This window comes from Ambystoma mexicanum, chromosome 5q (assembly GCF_040938575.1).
Source record: "Ambystoma mexicanum isolate Mex_15411 chromosome 5q, UKY_AmexF1_1, whole genome shotgun sequence".
In the NCBI taxonomy this organism is placed as follows: domain Eukaryota; kingdom Metazoa; phylum Chordata; class Amphibia; order Caudata; family Ambystomatidae; genus Ambystoma; species Ambystoma mexicanum.
This window is the reverse complement of record NC_090933.1, coordinates 1039731888-1039757054: the sequence shown is the minus strand read 5'-3', so window position 1 is coordinate 1039757054 and position 25167 is coordinate 1039731888.

Sequence of the window (25167 nt, the reverse complement as noted above, 5' to 3'; positions counted from 1 at the left end):
AACATTAGGTTGGACACCCTGCTCACTTCATCTATTAGTAGCATTTTCATTTGTTTCAATACTCTGCGTAGTTCCATTGCAGCTTCTGCAGAAAGTTTGTAATAATCTAATTTGTTTTGGTGTTCTACTGGCAGGAGTAGTAATCGGTGTAAAGTGACACCACCTATGTTGTAGGCAGCTAAACCTGTGGGGGCAGTGACAGCAGCTGACAGTTTGTTGTTTGTCAATTGTTGAAGGAACTTACTGATGATTTTGATTAGGAATGTTTTGCCAGAACCAGCTTTACCACTGACATACAATAGTATAGGTTTGTAATTTCGACAGGTGCATTCTTTGTTTTCATGTTGTAAACCATGTGCAATTTCTTTTGTTACTTCTTGAAAAATGCTACGTTGCTCATTGTTTAGCTTTGATTGTAGTATAGTTAAGTCTTCTTTTTCTTCATACTGACAGATTGTGTTTTCTACTTCTATCAAGCTAATTCTGCCTCATTCGTTATTAGTGGGTCTCCCAGTGGTTCTTGGCTTTCTGTGACAGAAGGTTGACTACTGTCAGGAGTGTCCTTATCTAGTTGGGCCTGGAGTTCTTCTTCGTGTTGCTGTTCATTGTGCAACATTGTTTTGTACTGTGCAAAGTTTACATCAGTTATACTGCTTTCATTTGCTTTGAAAGCGTCTTCATATGAGTCATAGTTATCTAGTATTTCTTCTTCTTTTCTCCATGGTTTAAAGAATTGTAGCAGGGACATGTAATATACTTCTTTATGTTGAGGAGTCTTTAATGACAATTTGTTATGATTAATTAAATTTGGTTTGGTGAGTTTTACTAAGCTGCCTTCACAGTTTGTCAGTTTTTTTTATTTACGGTTTTGTTCATCAGGTTTTATATTATTTTTGTATGTTTAGTTTTGGGCTATGTGGTATAGACACATGGTTTCGAAAGTGGTACTCCTGTTTGGGTAGTATGTGTCCAATAAATTGTTTTTTAAAATGTCTTGGCTGTTGGGATCATGTTTGGCTATTGTTTCTATATCTTCGTATGATTTTAGAACTCTTTTTCTAGATTTAGCTGGACCAAGACTTAGCCATACTATATTTGCAGATTTACCATACAATGCAGTACCAGTTGATCGATCAGCTGCTTCATAGGATCCACATTCTCTATGGGACAGCATTTTTATGCCCAAGCTGTATAATTTCTGAGACACTGTTTTATCTGATGACAGGTCATTCCAGAGGTTTTGGAGCTCTGTCTTTTCTGATTTGGTTAAGTGTGCTGTGACATATTGTGCAACTGCAGTAGAATTGTCTGCAATGTACTGCACGTCTATGTTTGCATTCCATAAGTGGGCAATGATTGCATTGTAATCATTGATATATTTTTCTTCTTCTTTTCTTTTTATGCAATATGTATTTTTAGGTGACTTACCTTTAACACTATGGGCCTCATCACGACTTCGGCGGTAACCGTTAAATCCGGCAGTAGCGCTATTACCGCCGGATTTAAGGGTCCGCCGAATCAGGGCTTCGGCGGATTTCGCCCCAGCTCTGAGCTGGCTGGAAATCCGCTGAAAATGTGTGCTATTACCGCCGGCGGGAAATCCGCTGGCGGTATTAGCGCAAAGATTCCCCATTGAGCCCAATGGGGAATGGGGCATTCCCGAATGGGCTCAGTGGGGAATGGGGACTTACATTACCGCCAAACTCGTGATCCGGCGCTATTAGCGCCGGGGAGTTCGGCGGTAGGGCTAATACCGCCCGCGCTAATAGCGTTACCGTTACCGCCCAAGTCGTGATGAGGCCCTATGTCTAACTGAAGACATGAGGTTGTTCACTTGACCTGTATTCGTAACTGGTCTAGGGAAACCAAATCAGCATTTGGTGTAGTATTTCCCTTTGTGTTTGTATTTGCGACGACAATATTTGCCACATTTTTGTCTTTGGAATTGTAAAATATTTGCATGAAGATCACTATTTGCGGATTCTGATGGAATTTCACAAGTGACATATTTTTCAATAAACTGTAAAACAGTGGCATCAGTGTCTTGACCAAATTTAGGAGCATCTTTAATCCATAAAAGCATGTGGACATGCGGTGCTCCTCTGGCTTGGTATTCTTTTCTCCAAAAGAAGTGTTGCACTTCTCCAAGGGGAGGAACAGTTTTGTTACAAATAAAATGTAGCATACCAATGAAGCGATGGTGAAAATATCTTGAAACATTAACAGGATCCTGTGAACAAAGTTCTCCAGGTGTTAGTATATCTATGTTTGTTTTGTTTTCGTTTGATATGCGTAGGAAAGCATGTAAATCTTCCCATGCATATTCTGCACAACTTAATGTAACAAACCAAGTGGGTGGGCCAAGGTTTCTGATCATACAACGTACATCTCCATGACGTCAAAACCAGTACTCTTTAGTACCACGCATATTTGCTAATAGATTTGTAAGATTTGCTTGTAAAACCTCATCTTTTTGTTGAACTTTTTTAATAATTGTGTAGCTGTCATATTTTGAAAATGTGATCCTGATTTTAATATGTGTGCAACTCCGTAACATAAAGTTGCTAGTTCACTTTCAAAGAGTAGGTGGAATATGTATTCCACATTTTGTCGAAATCTGGGATCTTCAGAATACATTCGTAATGAACGATATTCTGATGCTGATATTTGAATAGGTCTATCATTGTATCTTCCTCCTTTGCCAGTAGGAAAGAGGAGAGGAAAAGCACGTGCTTCTATACTTTTTTCCCATATGCTGATTGGTGATCCTTTTGTTTGACGCATTTGGTACGTTTCCAGTGCATCTTCTATGGTGTCATTAGAGTGCAATGGATGAATTGTATAATGGTCTAAAGTGTTTGATATTGTTGCAGGATCTAGGAGCTCAAATTGACCAGCTTCTTGTGTCTCTTGAATTATTTCAGTTGTATCTTTCAAGTTTTCTTCAATATTAATTTCTTTGTAATAATCATTATTCTCTTTAAGATATTGCACGGCTTTTCTAACTTTATTTAAATCTACCAGTTGTTGCCAATTTTTTTTGTCTTTTGTAGGGACTCCATTTACCAAGATAATTAAAGATTGCTGCATTGGACGTTGCACTCCTAGAATGTGCACATTTTCTTTTAGATCTAATGGTAAATACACTACTTTTCCACAAATACCTTTTACTAATTCAGAGGGAGGTAATTTTGCAGATTTTGGTTGAAGGCGTATTATTGCTTGAAATGGGTGCACTGTTTGAATTATGATGCTCTCATATAAATTAAGTTGTTGAAGGGGTTTTGGTAGTGGATATAATTCCAAGTTATTTGTGATAGCACGTGAAGGAGTTTGGTTGTTGTCAAGTTTTGTAGTGCAGTAACTGCAAAGTATTATGGAGTCAGTTATTTCGTATTCGTTTTCTGCTATAAGGTAGAGAGCTAATTCAAACCATTTAGAATCTTCATTGTCTTCTATTTTGTATGATAGGTCTACAGTTTTTGTGTTACTTTTATAAAAATTCTGCGGCAACATACACACACGTGTTTGATACTTCAGCTGAAGTACTTTCAAATGTTAGTATTTCTTTTTTGTATGTGTGTAGTGAAAGGTTTCCATGTGCAGATTTGTTTCGAAGTTGGTTTACAGCTAATTCATCTTGTAAGTGGGTTTCACTTCCAAAATATTTTGTCTGGATATAGTCGATTTCTTCTAGTAGGTTTTTTGCTGTACCATGTAGAGGAATGTTATTTAAATTGGCTAGTGCTAAAGCAGGACTTTTAGCATAGTACAGTTTATAAACTAGATTTCTTATACTTGCATGATGTGTTGATATCCTTTTGATATCATGGAAGGGTGTTTTGCAAGTAGGTCCTGTAATGCAGGCCAATGAGTGTCCTTGTAGTCCTGTGTACTTGCGTACTGGACAAACATCCATATTTTGCAGTAGTTTAATTTTGATTTTGTCTTTGCTTTTCACATATTGATTGAAGAATTGGCGTAAAGACTTGACATTTTTTTTGGGAATGTTACACATTGACGTGCATGGCCATTTGTACACTAGATGTTCTGAATCAGTTGAATGGAGGGGTAAATCTACGTTTTCAGGGCATACTTTTGGAAGGAGTACTTCTTGTTCCATTATGGTATTATTAACTTTTTCATAACCTCGACCACTGCTATGTATGGCAATTGTATTTGTTTGCTTTTGTTTGTAGGCTTCTTCATTAAAGTATGGTTCTGTGCTTGTAGTGTGACTCCATTCACCTCCACAGATATTTAAGAAGTTATTTCTGTTGACATTTTGTTTATTGAGAAGTCTTTTTTGTAATTTAGTTATTAGTTTTGTTAGTGGTTTGATTCTGTTTAACACTAAAATAAATAACTTTCTTTTGAGAAGAAGTGCACTGTCTATCAAAGCTTCTAAGACTACTTTCCTACGATAGGTTTGAAGTGTTGAACCTGATTTCTCTCCTGTTTTTATAAGATTTTGAAGGACTTTGTGACGGAACATTTTGGCTAAAATACTTTTCTTGGTATGCTTACTTTGTACTATATCAAGATTTATAGAAGAAGTTTTATTTGTAGTGATAGTTGATTTTCTGTTAATTGTTTTTTGGGTTGTTTTACTTTTTGATAGAGGAGGCAAAGTTTTTGTACTAGAAACTTCTACTGTTTCACTACATGACTGTATTAGCTGTTGTGTTTCAACTTTTTTTTACAAATTCTGCTATAGATGGATGTTTATGTTGGAGACTTTCCTTTTCATTTGCTCTACTTCTGCGTTCCTTTCTACAGAGTTGCTTTTTGGTAGGCATGCTTTAGGGTCTGTTGAAAGAAATACAGAAGGTATGGGTTGGGGTGTTCTGCAATGCATGTGTGTTGCGTGCATGAGTGTTTGAGTGAGATGATAAAGATGTATGTAATGGTGTGTGATTGTGTATTGGGAAGTACAACTACTAGGGATGAGTATTCTTGAATTAACGTGTTAATAAACTGGGGTTCAGATGACAGAAAAAAGTAAGCCAGTGGTGTGGAGAAGTATAAATAGTATATCTAAAGCTATACAATTAAAACAGTTGTTTCTTCTACAACATCTAAATTCTAGCGGCTGAGTTGGATAAATTGTGTGGCGAAAAATAGGAATTTGTGGGCCATTCTGCCAGTAAATCACTGTTTAAGACGGGAGGATTTTTGGTCAGAATGGTGCAGAATCTCTATTTTTTGGCACAGATGTAGCATGAATTAACCTTAGAGTGTGTTTGAGTAATGATTCAAATATTATGGTAACAATCTACTTACTTTTTTTCTAAAATGAGCAGTTTGCTTCTTAGTTGTTCTTTGTAATTCAAATTCGGCTGCTTATTTTCAGGAGAATGGTCTTCACTGCAATTGTAAAAGAAAAAATTAGTAATTCGGTTTGTATATAGCACTGTTTTTAATTTAGACATAGATTTTTTAAATAGAAATGCTCAGCGCCTTCCTCAAAACTATTAGAACTATCTTATGACTAACTGTAGGAAAGAAAATATCTTTACTATGGGTTGTCAAAATCATAATGTACCACTGTATACCACTTTTCCTGTAACTAAGCTTTTCCACGTAATAGTGAGTCCATGTGATAGCCTGCTTTTCCACGTAAGAGGGAGTCAATGTCATAGCCTGCTTGTCCTATATAAATGTAAGTAATTATATAAATGTCAGGTTTGATAGGAGCAAGCGGATTATCTTCTATGTCTGAAATATCAATGTCCACCTCCCCTTTCTCCTCACCTGTCTCTTCAAAAAAGAGTTCTTGTCTGGAGGTCTTGTTCTTGGGTCTTTTCTTCTTTGTGAAGAGATACGGCCGTCCGCGGGAAGAAGCCACCCTGATTCCCTGATAAACAGGGAAGCAGCTGGCTCCCGTCCCACAGGAACCAATACGAGAGGAAAAAAGCAGCCGCTTAAAAAAACCTCTCTACGGATGTAGCTGGAACTGATGCCGTTCAGGAAGCAATGACAAATGTCGTCCGGAATAGCAGATAAGACGAGCAGGAGCAGCAGATGACCACGGAGATGAAGGTAAGTTCCTCAATGCCGCTGAGGACCGGAGACGTCCGGATTGCAGAATAGCTGGTACTGAGCAAGGAGCAGTGCAAAGGTCTAGTGAAATATCAGGCACCGCTGAAGGACTGTAAAGGAAGCACCGACAGGGACCAGGGAAGCGGTCCGGGAGAAAAGAAGGAGGAGAGAGACCCAGTGCGGTGCGAGAACCGTAAGGACGGGGTTATCAGAGATGGAGAAGGGAGGAGGAGATAGCACGGAGGGAACAATCTGCGTGAGGAACAGCAGAAAAACAACAGGTACGGAGCAAGGTAAGAAGTAGCACAGCAACAAAGTGAAAGGAAACAAAGTTGCAATGCACAGAGCCCAGAGAAGGGCGTGGCTAAATACGGAAAGGAGAAAACAAGAGAAAAGACTAGACCGTCAAACCAGGAAGTGAAAGAAAAACACGGGACAGTCTAATGGCGCTGCCAACGCCAAGCCTTCCATAGCCGCCAGCGACCACCAAAAGGCGGCGGCATGACAGTATGCCCCCCCCAAGGGACACCCCCCCGGCTTACCTGGGAACAGGCGGTGAAATCGTTGAACCAACGCCGGAGCGTGCACATGAGACACCGGTTCCCAGGAGTCCTCCGAGTGAGGATACCCCCTCCAATGGATCAAATATTCCAAGCGACCCCGCCGATAGTGGGAGTCACGAACGGAGGCCACCTCATACTCATCGGAAGGAATCACAGCGGGGACTGGATCCCGTGGCAAAGGGCGATGATAGGGATCTCCCTTGCATTCCCTCAGGAGAGAGGAATGGAAAACAGGATGGAGACGGTGCATGTGCTTGGGCAACAGGAGGCGGAAGGCCACCGGGTTGATCCGGCGAAGTATAGGAAAAGGACCCAGGAAACGGGGAGACAGTTTAGAGGGGTGAAGCCAGCGAGGCAGATACCTAGTAGACAACTAGACCTTGGTGCCCCTCCGCCATGCCGGAACGGGCAAGCGCTTAAGATTACAGTAAGTTCGATACCGAAGACTGCTTGCCCGCAAACATCCAGCGGCCGACTTGTGGGCCTCCGAGATACTGGTAAGGAGTGCATCCCTGGGGGAAAGGAGAGAGAAGGAGTAAAGCTGGGATGGAAACCATAGGAACAAAAAAAAGGACTGAGACCAGTGCCACTGTGCTTGGCATTGTTATAAGCAAATTCTGCGGTGGCCAGCAGACTAACCCAATTATCCTGTTGAGCATTCGTGAAGCACCTAAGATACTGCTCCAGCGTGGCATTGGTTCTTTCTGTCTGCCCGTTAGTCTGCGGGTGGAAGCCTGACGACAAGGCACGTTCAATTCCCAGCCTATCACAAAGCTCCTTCCAGAACCTTGAAGTATACTGAGAACCTCTGTCGGAAATAATCTTGTCCGGAGTACCATGCAAACGAAATATTTCTCTGGCAAATACAGCCGCCATCTCGGCGGCAGTGGGAAGACCAGCCAAGGGAGTGAAATGAGCCATCTTGGTGAAGCAGTCGACGGTAACCATGATGCACGAACAACCTTCCGAGGGTGGCAGATCCACAATAAAATCCGTGGAAATAAGGCTCCAAGGTCTCTTAGGAAGATCCTGCTGTTGGAGAAAACCAATCGACTTCTGAGTGCAATGTTTGGATCGACAGCATACAGGAAATGACTTGACGTAGGATGAAACTTCTTTGGCCATGCCGGGCCACCAGAACCTGCGACGAAGCAATTCCAGAGTGTTCTTGACACCTCTGTGACCCGCCGTTGGGTCATCATGACACCACTTTAAAGCCGAATGACGGGTGAAACTGTCTGGCAGGAATAATCGCTTTTGCTTAAAACATAAGCCATCTTGAATGGATATGTCCTTTGTGAGGGAAGAGCCAGAAAACATGCTGGTAGACTGTGTGGCCTTGCGAACCCTTTCCAAGAAAGACTCCACCGTACAGATTACCTTGACTTCAGGAAGCATGAGACTAGGGTATTCCTTCTGAGACATGTCTGGATAAGGCCTTCTTGAAAGGGCATCAGCTAGGATATTCTTGTATCCTGGCAAGTAGGTCAATGTGAAATCATATTGGGAGAAAAAATGCGCCCAACGGGCCTGACGGGAGTTGACACATTCCATCTTCTGCAGAATTTTAAGATTCTTGTGGTCAGTTCTGATTTCAAAGGGGTGGTTAGCCCCTTGTAGGAGATGTCTCCATTCTTCACATGCGGATTTCATGGCCAGGAGTTCTTTTTCTATTACCGAATAGTGCGTCTGGCTGTCATTCAACGTCTTGGACATGTAGGCAACAGGATATTCAAAACCTTCATGTTCCTGTAGAAGAGCTGCATCAATCGCAGCAGAGGAGGCATCAGTTTCTACAATGAATCTTAAACTTTGATCTGGTTGATGCAGTACCGGGGCAGAGCAAAATTCCTCCTTAAGTTGTTGGAAAGCCAAGCTTGCCTCAGAAGACCAGGCAAAGGGCATTGAAGACTTCTTTAACAGTTTTGTAATGGGAAGGACTCGATCCGAGAAACCTTGGATGAATTTGCGGCAAAAATTAGCTAGCCCTAGAAACCTTTGAACGTCCTTGATGGAATGGGGTGTGGGCCATTGCAGTATGGCGTCTATCTTAGCTGGATCCATACGGATTCCCTCCGAGGACAGGATGAAGCCAAGATAGTTTACCTCAGATGCTTGAAAGACGCACTTATCCGCATTGACCTTAAGTAGGTTGTCTTGCAGTCTTTGAAGAACTTGGTGAAGGTGATTAGAATGGAGTTGGGCGTCCTTAGAATAAACCAGGATATCATCAAGGTAGACGATGGCACAATGAAAAAGCAGATCAGAAAAGGTGCGGTCCATGAATCTTTGAAAAATCGATGGAGCGTTAACCAGACCAAAAGGCATGACGCAATACTCGTAGTGTCCGAAAGGAGTGCAAAAAGCAGTCTTCCATTGGTCGCCTGTGCGTATCCGCAAAAGGTGGTAGGCTCTTCTTAAATCGATCTTAGAAAAGATTTTAGCACCTTGAACTGCTTCCAGAATGTCTCCGATCAGCGGCATGGGATACCTATCCCTTAGCGTGACTTGGTTGAGGCTCCTGTAGTCGATACAAGGTCGAAGTTCATTCGAACCTTTCTTCGGAACAAAAAAAAGCAAAGCCCCAGCGGGAGAGAATGATGGTCGGATTAGGCCATGATGTGAATTAGAATCCAGATATTCCTTGAGAGCCTTCTTTTCCTTGAGGGAAAGAGAAAACATTTGCCCAAAAGGAACAACCGCATTGGGCTGGAGAATGATTTGACAATCTTCTGGTCTATTAGGAGGTAACTCCTGAGGGCCATCGTCCGTGAACACCTCCTGATAGTGGAGATAATCTTTGGGGATGCTATTTACCTTCAACACCTCCGATCTGGAGGCTAGATCTGGAAGAATGTGGACAGTAGTATGCAGGGTCTGCGTAGAACATGACTGACGGCAAAATGTTGAAGTAAATGACAGCTGATTCTTTGTCCAATCTATGGTCGGGTTATGCTTCCGAAGCGAAGAGATCCCCAAGATCAATGGAAAATGTGCTGCTCGGATCAGGTCGAATTGAATGGTTTCGCTGTGATGGAGGATCTTCATCTGCATAGGAGGAGTGGTATGGGTAATGAGACCCGAGCTCAGAGGTTTTCCATCAACTCCTTCCACCTTTTGGTCCACATCTTTCTGCAAACGGCGAATGCCGGCCTTGTCAGCTCAAACCAAGTCCATAAAGAAACCTGCAGCGCCGCAGTCCAGTAGCGCCAGGACCTCATAGGACTGCTGAGAGATGAACAACTCAACTCCTACTACCATGAGACGGTTGTCTTCTGTGGTATTCATGGGTGTTACTGATAAAGAAACGAAGGGACCAGGAAATCCCCCTCGGTAACTTGTCCCTACTCGTTCCGAGGAATGGCGTTTCCCGATCGTCGTGGTGGTACATCAGGACAGTCCCTAAGAATGTGCTGGTTGGATCCACAATACATACACAGGTTGTTCTCCCTGCGTCTTCTTCTTTCTTCCGAGGTAAGTGGCCCTCGAGTAGTCCCAATCTGCATTGGTTCCTCTTTCGACAGACAGGTAGGAGAGGGGGAGGTAATCCCAGGATCAGCCGTAGCAAGAAATCCATGCTGCTTTCGACGTTCAGACCGCCGCTCTGAAAGGCGGAAATCCAGCTGTACCACTGTAGACCACAAGTCGGTTAACGTAGCGGGTCTGGTCACCCTAGCCAATTTGTGTTTAAGGTCTTCCCTCAATCCTCGACGAAAAATGGTGTACTGGGCGTTCTCTTGCCAGCCTGCGTCTGCAGCCACCCGTTTGAAGCGGGAGATGTAGGACAGAAGATCTGAATTTCCCTGTCGAATATCAAGTAACTGTTCGCTGGCAACTACCGCAGTCTCTTTCCTTTCAAAGGCCAATTTGAACTGGGCGGTGAACCCGGCGTAATCGTGTAATAACGGGCTGGCACCGGTCACCAGTGGAGTAGCCCAGGAAAGAGCATTGCCCGTAAGATTAGAAATCAGAAAACCTATGCGGGCTGTATCTGAGGCATAGGTCTGAGGTCTGAAGGTGAAATAGATTATACAAGCCTCCATGAATTCTTTAAATCTATTAGGTGAACCATCATATTTACCACAGGCTAAGGCCATGGGAGGTAGATCACTTCGGGACTGTTCGAAGCGGTCGACTCGCTGTCTCAGAGCAGTGTTTTCGGCCTTCACAGCCTGTAATTCTAATGTCATATTCTGCATTGCTGTAAGCAGCTCTTGGGCCTGTTCCGGGGTAGTCATTGATATCTCCTTTGGGCGTTGCAAACTGTCAGGTTTGATAGGAGCAAGCGGATTATCTTCTATGTCTGAAATATCAATGTCCACCTCCCCTTTCTCCTCACCTGTCTCTTCAAAAAAGAGTTCTTGTCTGGAGGTCTTGTTCTTGGGTCTTTTCTTCTTTGTGAAGAGATACGGCCGTCCGCGGGAAGAAGCCACCCTGATTCCCTGATAAACAGGGAAGCAGCCGGCTCCCGTCCCGCAGGAACCAATACGAGAGGAAAAAAGCAGCCGCTTAAAAAAACCTCTCTACGGATGTAGCTGGAACTGATGCCGTTCAGGAAGCGATGACAAATGTTGTCCGGAATAGCAGATAAGACGAGCAGGAGCAGCAGATGACCACGGAGATGAAGCTAAGTTCCTCAATGCCGCTGAGGACCGGAGACGTCCGGATTGCAGAATAGCTGGTACTGAGCAAGGAGCAGTGCAAAGGTCTAGTGAAATATCAGGCACCGCTGAAGGACTGTAAAGGAAGCACCGACAGGGACCAGGGAAGCGGTCCGGGAGAAAAGAAGGAGGAGAGAGACCCAGTACGGTGCGAGAACCGTAAGGACGGGGGTATCAGAGAAGGAGAAGGGAGGAGGAGATAGCACAGAGGGAAAAATCCGTGCGAGGAACAGCGGAAAAACAACAGGTACGGAGCAAGGTAAGAAGTAGCACAGCAACAAAGCGAAAGGAAACAAAGTTGCAATGCACAGAGCCCAGAGAAGGGCGTGGCTAAATACGGAAAGGAGAAAACAAGAGAAAAGACTAGACCGTCAAACCAGGAAGTGAAAGAAAAACACGGGACAGTCTAATGGCGCCGCCAACGCCAAGCCTTCCATAGCTGCCAGCGACCACCAAAAGGCGGCGGCATGACAATAAACTAAGAAAATTAAAACCAAGTATGTGGTTGTACAAATATTATTTTTTGAGATTTGATGATAGAGTGTGCATGTAATTTTGTTTGATCATATGTAGTCTATATATTTTATTTCAAAAATGTTAGTTTAACATTATTTGCGTCTGTGTGTGTGTACGAAGAAATTAAACGGTATAAAGGTTTGTAAGTCACAGTTCATTTTAGGAGAATGAAAAAATGATCGTAGATTCATTTGACAGATTATACAAGGTAAAAGTCGGTTAGAAAATGTGTTCATGTACTGTATAGAAAATATGCATACCTGTAGTTTGTCTTCATGCATATGGATATGGACGAAGCTGCAAGTAGAAATCTTGGAGACTTGTCTAGTATTTCTCGTAGATCGTGCTTGCCAATGGTATGAGACTTGTAGTCCGAGAGATTCACCGTACATTTGCAGTGCTGATCTATGATGATGCAGTTACATGTAGAGGTCTTGGATTTGATTGGTGGATGGTCATGTGATTTCTTAGCTACATCCAAAGAGGGAATGGCACAGAGAGTGAAGTGGAAATGGTACAAGGGCTGTCCATGTTACGATATGTTTGCGGACATGGCGGTAGTTCTAGGACACCGCGTATTACATCCGGGCAATTTGGGGTGGGGAGGCATGTAAATGAGATTGAATGTAGCAAGGGATTGGTCAGTAAAGTTTAGTGAGAGTGTTGTGCTAGGAGAGGTTTTCTCAGATATTCTTTTTGCTGAGAGAAGAGCAGATAGCTATGGCTGAGTGTTTTAAAAAACAGATTGTGTGGATTTTGGGAGACTCGTGGATACATTGGTTGAAGGTGCATGCAGAAAGCTGTGGAGTAGCTATAGATCTTGGATTCCCACATGTGGAAGTGCACTGGCATGGAGTGCGTGGAATGAAGTGGCTGGACTTGCTACCTCTCTGTGCAACTTTGAAGATAGAGGAACATCCAGACATAATTGTAATTCATTGTGGAGGGAACAGTTTAGGAAATGTGTCTGGAATTTCTTTGCAATTTGCAATGAAAGAAGGACTTCAGAAGATCATGGACATGTTTCCAAACTCTAAAGTAATTTTTTCACAGATTGCTCAGAGACAATTGTGGCTTCGTTCTTTCTCATGTGGTCCACAAATGGAGAAAGCAAGGCGTAATGTCAATAAGGCTGTTTGTGCCTTCCTAAGAGATTTTGGCATGTCCTCTTTTCACAATGAAAGTATTATGTTTCGTAGTACATACATTTTTCGCAGAGATGGAGTCCATCTTACCTATGCTGGCAATCAGATTTTTCTGAGAAATGTACACAATGCATTGCAACCTTTTTTAGAAATGCAGCATGCATTTCGAAGTAGGTGTTAAGTATTTATAGTTTTTGACATACAAACACCTCCCAAAGGCTCTTTTCAGAGCCACCACTTCCTCCCAGAGAAAAATGCAATGGTTACAATAGGGTAGCATCCCAATTTTATTTATGTTCGCGAACTGCCCGCGGACTTTCAAGAAATAGAAAGGGCCCTGCGTTATTTATCTTTACTTCTGTTTTTTAACTGTGAAAGGCGGCTCTGAAAAGAGCCTTATTTTTTTTAAATTTTTGTTATTTTGTATTTTTTGGGTTTTTAACACACGATACACTACGAGAGGAGGGGAAAGGAGGGTAAAGGGGGGGACACCAACCACAGGGATAAGAAAGGGCGAGCTGAGAGAGGAAGATGTAGAGTGGGTTTTATTTGGGTAGTGAGCAGGTCTTCTCGTGCTCTGAGACAATAGTCTCAAAAGCACTGCGAAGTCGGTCCCCCCTGCAGAGTACTGTGTCACAGCACATACATGCAACTGTGACCCTCAAAAGGTAAGGGTCATCAGAATTCTGTATGGCCTGTGAGGCAGCTTGAGGAAGACGCTGTCCCAGAGAGGTGTTCCTTGTGGTGACAGGATCAGAAACGGAGGATGAAGTAGAGGCAATCAACCTACTACGCTCTTCGCAAGGTACAACCTTGCGAATGGCCCCAGTGTGGAATGAGTTCAGGTGTTGCTTCATGGTCGTAGTCCCAAAGCTATACGAACCATGCCTCCTGCGACTGAGTACCATTTTGCACTCATTGCAGGTGACACGGTTCGCACAAGCCTTTGGACCATTCCCATGAACGGTAAACAACCGCCACACCCAAGAATCACAGCGAGGGCGGGTAGTAGGGTTTTCCTCTACCTCATTCTCATCATCCTCTTCTTCCTCCTCTGTATCCTCACTCCTGTTCCCCTCTTCAGGCCCTTGGGAAGGTGGTGGTGGTGGAGGGGGTAGGGGTGGTGCTGAGGCAGATACAGCACCAGGTGGCAGCAGTGGAGCCACATAAGCCATCAGGTTGAAGATGGTAATCTGCAGGTTGCAGCAAAAATCTCTGTGCTCTGTAGAATAGCCAGAAACACAATAAGAATGAGCTCTAGGGCGTGGTCTTTTATAGGGGTGCTTGTGCACGGTTCGCGGACATGTGCGCCGTCCACAAGACAGATCGAACACCAAAAAAGGTTCAAAAAGTCACAAAAACTATGTGGAAATTTAGGATTAGTATGTGGGATTTGTGGTATGTTGAGTTTTTAATGAGAAATATTGTGGATTACTTGGAAATGTACTTTTAAAGTGTTCGGGGACACGAACAGTGTCCGCATTCAGAACATGCGATCAGCGTGGGCGAGGTCACATGATTGTTTCATGAGCATGTTCGCTAAGGTAGCAGACGTCCGCAGGACACCCAATGTACGGACATTGTTTTGCGCATGCGTGTTGATGTTCTACGGACAGTGTTCGGGTCCTGAACTAATTAAAAGTGCGTCACACGTAAAATGAAGAGTTACGGACAGCGTTTGTTCTTAGCACAGTTTAATTTACTTGTGCACAATACGGACAGACATAGCATCTCAAGCACACATCCATTTCCGTTTATTTACGAACAATTCAGGACACCACGAGTGTTCTTAGAACAGTTTCAACTTGCTAGCGAACACTACGAACAGGCATAGTGTTCTTAAGGACACCTTAATTTTCGTTTATTTACGAACATTTCACGACACTACGAGTGTTCTTAGAACATTTTCAACTTGCATGAGAACATTAATGAATGGTTAGTGTGTTACATATATGGATTACATTTCTTAAGTATTACTACATATACTTTGTATGTGTGCTGCTTTGTGAATTTGTTAAATGTTCCTATGTTATGATATAACAATTACACATACCCCCCCCAGAGTTTTTAGGTGCTGGTACTGGTGTCCGAACATGTCCGCGGACCGTCAAATTCAGTAGAAAGGGTTCAGTATGTTCCATATTACATGTACATAATGTCAAAGTTATTATTGTTAAGTTGTGCTACTAAAAAACTATGAAATTCAGTAAAAAAACATTGTTAAAGGGACGTTATGGTTAAGTTGCGCTACTAAAAACCTATGAAATTCAGTAAAAAAACTTTGTTAAAGGGATGTTATGGTTAAGTTGCGCTACTAAAAACCTATGAAATTCAGTGAAAAAACTTTGTTAAAAGGGACGTTATGGTTAAGTTGCGCTACTAAAAACCTATCAAATTCAGTAAAAAAACGTTGCTAAAGGGATGTTATGGTTATTTATTTATTTATTCACATTTGTTAAGCGCACATCAGACCGAAGGCATCGTGGCGCTGGTTACAGTGTTTCTTAAACTTAGTTACACGCAGTTGTACCCTTGGTTACATTGGGCAATGGTTATGCTTAAGTACATGTACATAGAGAACACAGAGGTGGTCAGGTGCACAAGTTAGTTGAAGAGAGCAGTTTTAAGTTGTTTCCGAAAGGAGAGGAGGGATGATTCTGCTCTGAGGTTGGTGGGCAGTGCGTTCCAAAGCTTAGGTGCCAGGTATGGGAAGCCTATACCTCCTGCCTTGGATCTATTGATGCGTGGTATGGTGAGACGGTTGGCGTATGTGGATCTGGTTGGTCTTGTGGATTGGGATCTAGACAGTGTGTCAGCTAGGTAGGATGGTGCTGTGAGGTTGATGCATTTATGCGTTGTGGTGAGGATTTTGAAAGCAATCCTGTCCTTGACTGGGAACCAATGGACGGCTTTCCTGGCTAGGGTGATGTGCTCTCTTTTAGGTATGCTGAGTGCTGCTCTGAGAGCATTATTTTGGGTGGTTTGGAGCCTTGCTAGGTTGTTCTTGGAGGTGCCGGCTAGGAGCGCGTTTCAGTAGTCCAGTTTGGCTCCAATAGTGGCTCTTGCGATGGACAGGCAGTTTTCTTTTGTTTGGAACGGTTTTATCGCATTGATGAGTTTAGTGCTCAATGCCGATGCCGAGACGATTGCGCTTACTTGTTTATCCATAGATAGGGTGGCATCTATGTGAACTCCTAGTGTTTTAACTGATGATAGGACTGGGATAGTGCAGTTGTCTATGCTAAAGTTAGTGTAAAGTGGGTTGAGGTTGGCAAGGGTGGGCTTCTGGCCTAAGATGAGGATTTCAGTTTTGTCCCCATTCAAGCAGAGTCCGTTGGTGGCCATCCAGGCTTGTATGGTAGAGTAGATTAGTTGGAGGGAGGTGGAGTCTTGATGATAGTTACCAGTCAGGGGCAGGAGTATCTGCGTGTCGTCAGCGTAGTTTGTGTAAGTGATCCCCATAGCGTCCAGTTTGTCGAATAGGGGCTTGGTAAAGAGGTTGTATAGTGCAGGAGCCTTGAGGAACCCCACAGTGGATGATGGATGGCGCAGCATGAGCTGTGTTGGAGAAGACTTTCATAGCTCTGCCTTGTAGGAAGGAAGTTACCCATGAGGCCGCGTCCTTGGAAAAGTGTGCTGCTTGTGTTAGATGATTGGTTCAAAGTAAAACCGAAAAACCCCTGAAATTCGGCAGTTATGGTAAAATAAGCAACCATAACTCGCGTCACCGTGCACTGCTAACACTAACACCCAGGACATCAAAGCGCAACTTAACCATAACGTCCCTTTTAACAAAGTTTTTTCACTGTATATATATATATATATATATATATATTTCTCACTGTTTTATTCTCTGTTTTCTCCCCCTCTCCCTTCTCCCTCTCTCTTCCCGCTCTCAATTAACTTTTTATATGCACTTATTCTATCATAACCTAGTATGATAGCAACAAATGTCTGTCTCCTCCCTCCTCCATTTACTTGTTCCCCTCTCCAGCACTCCCCTTGCCTGCCTGTTTCCCATTTCCTTCCTATCTGTGTTTTAGCTCTTGGACTATCTGAAATGCCGTCAGACCGAGTATAGTAGTTAATTTCATACTCTTGTTGTTTAGGACCTGTAAGAATGTACTTATATTTTCCCTTGTTTCCTCCCTTGCCATGAAGCGTTTTGAAACACATTGTGTAGGTGCTATAGAAATAACCATCATATTATATCACAAGAGACACCTACATTAGAATGGACACCTGCATTAGAACCAATAGACATGTGCCCAGATGTTGAGGACGAAAGAGGGCCTATCCAGATTAGACAACATAGACGGGCACCACAAAAACAGCAGCATACTCCCAGATGCTCCAGCCACAGTACGTGCCTTGGAAGCACACAGACAAGGACAACGTTAAATACAAACTGCCCTCTCTAAGCGCGGGGGCTGATAAATGGATATATGAGATGGAGAAGTTAACAGCAGGGCACAGGCTGGCAGTGGGTGATGTCAAGGGACTGCTGGTCTCCATATTGGGTGACGCAGCTGGCAACATTTGGAAGAGGACGGGCTTCCCAGAAGTGACCATACAAAATACAGCCCATGATAGGTCACCATTCGCCAATTGCAAAACCTCAATATGGCAAGCATTGAGTACACAATATCACAACATGTGAGACATAGGAGCTATTACGTCACGCAAGGCCTTTGGCGCTTTGAAACACGAGAGCTGTGGGACAAAACGATAGCAATCTTTTATCACATCTCTATACAGGGACTACCAGAGCCTGTGCAGAAACATTTAAAGAAACTGATGGGAATGGAAACAAAGGCCTGTCCAGAAATACAGCTCACCATAGTACATCATTGTAGGCTGCTATGGCAGGAGAAAGCCAAACAGAAGTCAGAAGAGAGAAAAGCAGATGAGGTGAGGTTAGTGCAAAATAAATTGTTAAATTATGCACTGGGACGGGCACTAATAACAAGCCCCACCCCACAGACACAACCACAGACAACACAGCCACTGTACAACCCCATGAAACAATATGCATCATCCATGGGAGGAGGATACATGGGACGGGGAGTGTACCAACAGAATTATAATTGAGGGGTGGTTTCCAGAGGGGGCCGGGTTTCAGACCACAGTCACACCAACCTCCAGGGCGGTTCAGGTCGCATAACCAACAAGTGTCCCAAGGATCAGGAGAATCAGTGGGAGGTTTTCCATGGCAAGGAAGGCAACCATCCCAGTTCTGGACCTGCGGGCAGCTAGGACACATCTTCTGAGCCTGCAGGAATAGGAGGATGCAACAAGGGTGGGGAGACCAGGGGCAGCAGGGCTACCAAGGGGGACAGGATGGCTATTACCCCCAAGACATGCAGCAACAAGGACAGTCACAGAACATTCAACAACAGGTACCACTTCCAGTACAAACACAGCCTCGGGCTGCACCAACACACCAGCCATGACTGCACCACAACAAACAGCACCACAAATGCCAGCACCACTACCCCAATATTTGCAAGCAGCACAACAGCTAACACAACTACAAGACCATCACTCCCCAGAACCCATGGACACAATGGCAACAGTACATGTCTGAAGAGTGGGAGGGGTCACCATATCGGGGAACAACTCTTACACGGGGAACGGATTATAATTATACCCTTAATAGGACAGCCCACAGACTAACATGTTGTGTCCCATCCTGTCAGTCACAGCCAATCCTGCAGAGGAAACTCGCATAAGGGTGGTGATAGGTAACAAAACGTTTTCCTTTCTTGTTGAAACTGGGACGACTAGGTCATGTATTCGGGAAGGGACATTTGCGTTGTCAGGCAATGCCATGAACACTCATGGATTCTCTGGGGCTCGAGAAGTGGTTCCTTTTACTGATAACATATCCCTATCTATAGGAGATCACAACTTATATTTACCCTTGCTTTATTCCAAACAAGCACCTGTGAATATATTGGGATGCGAAATAATGAGCAGACTAAACATGACCTTCTCATTCACAGACAAGGGTATAATATGCTCCACACCAGGGACACACATGCGTACAGTAAGGCAAATTGTTCAAGAATATTGTGGGAACACAGTACAGAGGGGGTGCCATCAGGCCCTGAGATGTTCCAGTACGAGACAGGCGTGGCCCTCAAATGGATGACAGGGATAGCAGGGAAGGTATGGAGAATGCCATGTGTGTACCTGTTCAGAGCAGAGGTACAATTGAATGAGAAAGAAGGTACAATTGTGCCTATAGACATCGAGGCAGTTGTGGCAAGGGAGGATTGGATTGCAGTACACACAACTGATGACCAAGGGAAAGCATGGAGGGCAATAATTGCTGTGGCAGAAGGATGCAGGCTTACAGAGGAAACTATGAACCCCTCATAGAGAGAGGAGAAGAGGCAGTAGGGATGCAAGTACTAATGGAACTGGAAAAAGGAGAAGCAATGGATGACATTGTAAAGGAAAGAGAGAGACTGAGACAGAAAATAGCAGAATATGACATATTTCCACCTGGAATTAAGGTAGAAAACCTACGCAAACCAAAGAAGTACGTAGGGAAATTGGTACGGTGCCAACCCGAAGGTGGGTGTGTCTACATGTAATTGTCATTTTAAGATCACGTCAACTACTATGGACACCTGGCAGGGATAATGAAGGTGTGGCGCTTGATAGATGACAGAATAGATTGTGGTGATGTGGTCGACAAGTCGACTAGAGGGGGGACTGAAGAGGGAAGGTTAGTATATGCCCCCTTCCCGGAAGACCCACCAACCAGAAGAAGCACCAACGACAATATGACTTCCGATCGTAGGAGCTCACACCGATCTCCATTGCTCCCACGACTGACAACTAACACAAGAAATACCCTCTTACCTGACCCTACAACCTAGGAGCAGTGCAGACTCTACCCAAAGTGAATGAACGTGACCACAAGCCAACCGGTGACAGCTACATGGATAGAATTGACTAAAATTCTGAGAAGCCATGCCTCAAGTCCTTAGAGACAACATGATGACATAGCAGTGTCTGACACGAAGCACACGTGCCATATGCACTTTCGGGAATTTTACACAATAAACTACAACAAGAACATAGGCATACAGTTCTATGAGTTAGAGGACAGTGACATATACATATTGTCTGCATGTTTATTATTTTGCCATTAGCTTGCTGAAGCAGCACAGAAATGCAAGAAGCAAGAACCCACATGTGAATGCCTGCAGATGCTTACATGCAAATACCACTATGGACTGGAAGGAGCAGTCGAGGGACCTGACTGGACCATAACACACTAACCTATGTACACTATGGAAGGCACCTACAGTAGAGGCCAGACCATGGTTTAGGAAGTCATAGTAGGCCGCCACCGTCTTAGAAATCCTGAAGCCACACAGAGCGCTATGCAAGCAGAACTGCCGCATCTGGAGCAGAGCAGCCGCCAAGGTCACAATGTTGCAAGTGACATTCCTTACCCTGAACCAAAGTAACACCAACGGCAGAAGTGTCTAATTCCTCGTAAATACAGAATAATTTGGAAGCTGCAGAGCTCACAAATGCAGTCTCCAAACACGTTACCTGGCCAAGCTGATGAGGAGTCAAGGTTTGGTGACTGGGAAGAGCAACCATCTCACGGACCAGACAATAGCCTCAACAAAATTGTTACACCCGAGCTACAGCCATACGATGGGAAAGGGAGCACTCTCACTGCAATGATGGTCCACACACGGTTATGCCACAGACACATAGCTGCACATCATAGACACATAGTTGCACATAGCACCGTGAACAGGTGCATCCCAAGTTGGGAATTGGGTTTATCCCAGGCCTGGGGACTCTCAGCTCAGCCAATCACAAATCATGACCCTAGGGGTGGGTAGCTGGGATCAGTGACCAATCACAGGGTCCGCACACTGTAAAAATGGGTAAGTAGCCATTTTTGGGGATAGTCAAGGCCTGACACCTGACATTGCCTTGTCCAATGAGCTAACCTCTATATGGGCTCCTATAGTGGAGCTACCACTCAATAGCCTATCCAGAGTTGAGTTAGGTTTCTGGAAACGGGCCCAAAATGTGATGCTGTTGTGATGCCATCCATCATCGAAACTGGCCTGTGAGCCAGAGCTCGTTGAGATGTGCCTTGACCCGTTTTCCGGGCATTTGATCCCTGTGGTTTGTTGGCTGTAATAAACCCAGTTGAATTTGCTACTTATCTGGACCATTATGTTCTTTTGGGTTGTGAAGGAGTTAGGCCTTCCATGAGTTCAGCATCCGCGGACTCCTAGCACGTCACTCTGCCTGCCTAGGTGATCCCTCCTAACAAGATAGATGCATGGAGTCAATCACTCAAGGTAATGGCAATCATTCAGAAAATTGTGGAAATTATATCAGGCAGTCAGTAAGAGAAAAGTTAGTTCCTGATAGCTAGAAGCAGGAGGAATGAACCAGTGGGGATAATATTGGACACCAGAATCATATTAAATGGGTGTTTGTGTAGCTGTTTTGGTCTGGAACTTCCCTGGCTTTCAGCTACAACTGAGACCTTCCCTGGCAGGAGGTATCAAAAGTAAATGGGGGAAGGATTGGATACCATCCAATGGTATTCTTTTTCCTTTTTTTTGCTTGTATGTCTCCAGAGCTTTCATAAGTGAATGATTTTCTCGCCTATTTTGGGGCCATTCAGAAACGTTTTCCTTTTCTTAAAGACCCCAAATTGTCCCCACTCAGGGCTGCAGACTTTATATGAGAATGTGAACGCAATAGTCAAATAAGGGGCTCTTTTTGGACAGCTAGTGTTTTAGGTGCATTGCGGCAGGGTTAGCCCGGCTAGCAAGAACAATGGACACTGGCCAGTCCAAACATGTGCCAACACCAACTAAGGGGACTCAAGCACATCTTCTGTACACTAGTTTCAACAGTAGGGCATGTAAGTATTGACAAGAATGGCATGCATTAAGGTTGGAAAATCAGGATAACCAGTTTCTACTCGAAGGTACCTTTGACATAATATAGATTGCACATTTGTAGAGAGCTCTTGCATCCAAAAAGGGTAAATCTGTCCAAAACAATGAAGTACAATGAGGAATCTACTTGTTGCAAATTAAGGGGGTTAAAGGATTCAAATGAAAAATGAAAAAGCTAAATAAAAATTCAATTAGTTGATGATGTAAATCCAGGGCAGACACCTGCTCCGCTTTAATGTCAATTAGTAAAAGATATGACGGATGAGAAGACATCAGATGGCATAAATGATTGCTTTAGTATTGACTAATTTAACTCATAGCAAGCTACTCCATCCTTCCCACAGCAAACTGTTTGCCAGAAACCTGCCCAGACTCCAGCAGAATCTGCCCAGCAGTCACCCATCACCCACCAGCCCATTGCCTAGTATATTCCCCTGCAGCCAACCAAATTATACATTGTGGATCATCAACCTGCAACAGGCCCTCAAGTCTCTACTTCAAACAGAATACCTGGGGAGGTGGATGTCCATTGGTCACACATAATCCTATGACCTGTGTCTTTCAGCTTTCTATTACCTGCGGGGTAGGTGTCAATTATAGGAGAGAGACACTGATAATCCAAGATACTCCGAAAAAGCTACTGGGGAAGTCTGTTGATGGATGTAGTTCAATCAAATAGATTCAAATAGACTATAGACGTTGGGGGACTTCAGACACCTAGTCACACAGGGAAGAGCCACAGAGGATTGCCTCATCACGAGTTTGGCGGTAGCCCTTAAATCCGGCGGTAGTGCTGTTACCGCCGTATTTAAGGGTCCGCCAAATAATGGCTTCAGCTGATTTCCCCCCAGCTCTAAACTGGGGGGAAATCTGCCGAGATTTTGCTGATTTTCAGCGTGTTTACCGCCGGCGGGAAATCTGCGGTGGTAAAAGCACAACATTTCCCCATTGAGCCCAATGGGGAATGGGGAATTCCCGAATGGACTCAATGGGGAATGGGCAATACCCGTTCCGGCAAATTCGTGATCCGGCGTTAATAGCGCCGGTGGGTTTGGCAGTAGGGCTAATAACTCCAGCGCTATTAGCGCCGGCGTTACCACCCAACTCGTGATGAGGCCCACTGATTCAATGCTGTAATCTCTCATGGGCTGATATGAACCAATGTATGTGTGTGATACTAACCAAAGTCAGACAGCGACTCACTCAGCAAAAGAGTTGCCAGTGGCTGACCCTAAAATAGATGTAGGCTTACTATGTGCATTAGACAATTTATTAGCTGCTATTCCTGAGATCTGCCCAATAAAAATTGATTGGGAAAGATTGACACATGTAAACTGAACATAGGAGAGTCCCCAGTGCACTACCTGGACTAGATTAAAGTGGCATTTTCCCAGCATTCTCGAATAATGAAATCAACATACACTGCCCCAAAGGGTGTGGTAAATGATTATTGTTATGGAAATATAGCCAAAGTTTCAATAGCAGCTGAAAATGAAATGTGTATGGTGGAAAACAATGCCCGTAAGGGAATTGGTTAGAGTGGCTAATCATGGTTTATTATGCCAGGAGCAAAATAAAGAACACCAAAATAAAAAGCTCTTGGCCTTGCAGTGGCAGAACATTTAAGAGCAGATGTCCAAGGGTGGAGTGTGAGGTTCTCCACCATGGAGGTGGGAGAGGATAGGGAAGTGAGAGTGGTAGGCGATCAGTGCAGGACCTCTAGGGAACACATTTTGATAGCCCCACCACCTGTAATTATTGCAACAAGAAAGTCACTAAAAAATGAATGTCACCACACAACAAAAGGTCCTCTCCCAGATCAGCAGGGGACACAGAGCCACCCAGGTGCAGCAGCCTTTTTGTCAAATAAGATGGTACCCAGTGCCCCAAATGATGATAACTATGAGGCCAACATGGGAGATGAAACCTTTGTCATGAGTCCTCTGATACCATATGCTCAATATGGTCCCTTTGTGCAATGTGCTATAGAAGGGCAGTCTGTCTCATGTCTTGTATATACCGGAGTTACTAAGTAAGACATACAATTCGAAAGCTTTCCAACTGTCTCTCTTTAGTAGTGTTGCTTTTTCAAATACATGTCTGTGTCATGAGGTCCTTTAACGGATAAGCAATAATTTTTACTGAGCCCTCAGCTCCAGTTGATTTGATTGGCTGGAATCTTTATTGCATCATATGTTGCACACCTGAGGGAGACTGCTCCCACTCATAGACCTCAAAGATGCTCACTTGTTCAGAGAACTCACTGAAATATTTTCCTAGGTTCCTAATTGTTTGTCGTTGTTACATGACAATGTAGTAGGGTATGCAAAGCGGTCTGTATCAAGTGGAGACCCTCCAAACAATTGTCTAGATTTTCACAATATTTGTTATGCACTGAAGCAGAAGAAGGGATTACCTTTACAGTGCAGCCACTTTTGAATGAGAAAATAATAGTTCCAATGAGTAGCCCATGTAGTATCCTTATCCTCGCTATGGAAAAAGCCCCTTCAGAACACATATGACTTTGTACAGGACCTCTGTGCTGTTAAAACAATAGTATTATCATTATTTCTAGTGCTCCCTAATCCTGCCACCATATTGTCATTAGTCCCACCTTTAACTATTTGTTTCACTGTTGCTGATCTCTGCTCTGCCTTTTCCTCTACCCCTTTGCACTCATAGAGATAATACATATTGGGCCTCATTACGACCCAGGCGGTAAGTTACCGCCTGGGCCGTACCCTTACCACCATGGTGTAAACTACGTTTACACCATGGTGGATGGCGGATTTACCGCCCCATTCCAAGGTGAGTGGGGCGGTAAATCCCCATTTCCCATTTTACCCTTCCCCATTCTCATTTTTGCCCCATAGGGCATAATGGGAGTGGGGAAGGCGCTAATTACGCCACCGTAAATTACGGTGGCGTAATTAGCACCATGGTCCCTTAGCGCCATGGATTTTAACGCCTGCAAAAAGCAGGCGTTAATATCACCATGGCGCTAACGGACCTTGTAATCAGGCGTTAAGGGTCGGCGCCGTTTACGGCGCCGTTAACCCCTTAACGCCTGATTCGTAATGAGGCCCATTCCCTTTTTCCATACTATGGTGTACAATACACCTGGGGTAGGCATTTGCGAGGGGACACAGAGTGCACCACCCTGGTTTCTGAGTTCTTTTCTCAGCTCTTGCATCCCAGGAAAATCGGAGTTATTCCAATACATGGAAAATGTCTTACTTGATTCACCATCTTCTGATGCTTGCATACAAGATACATAAAC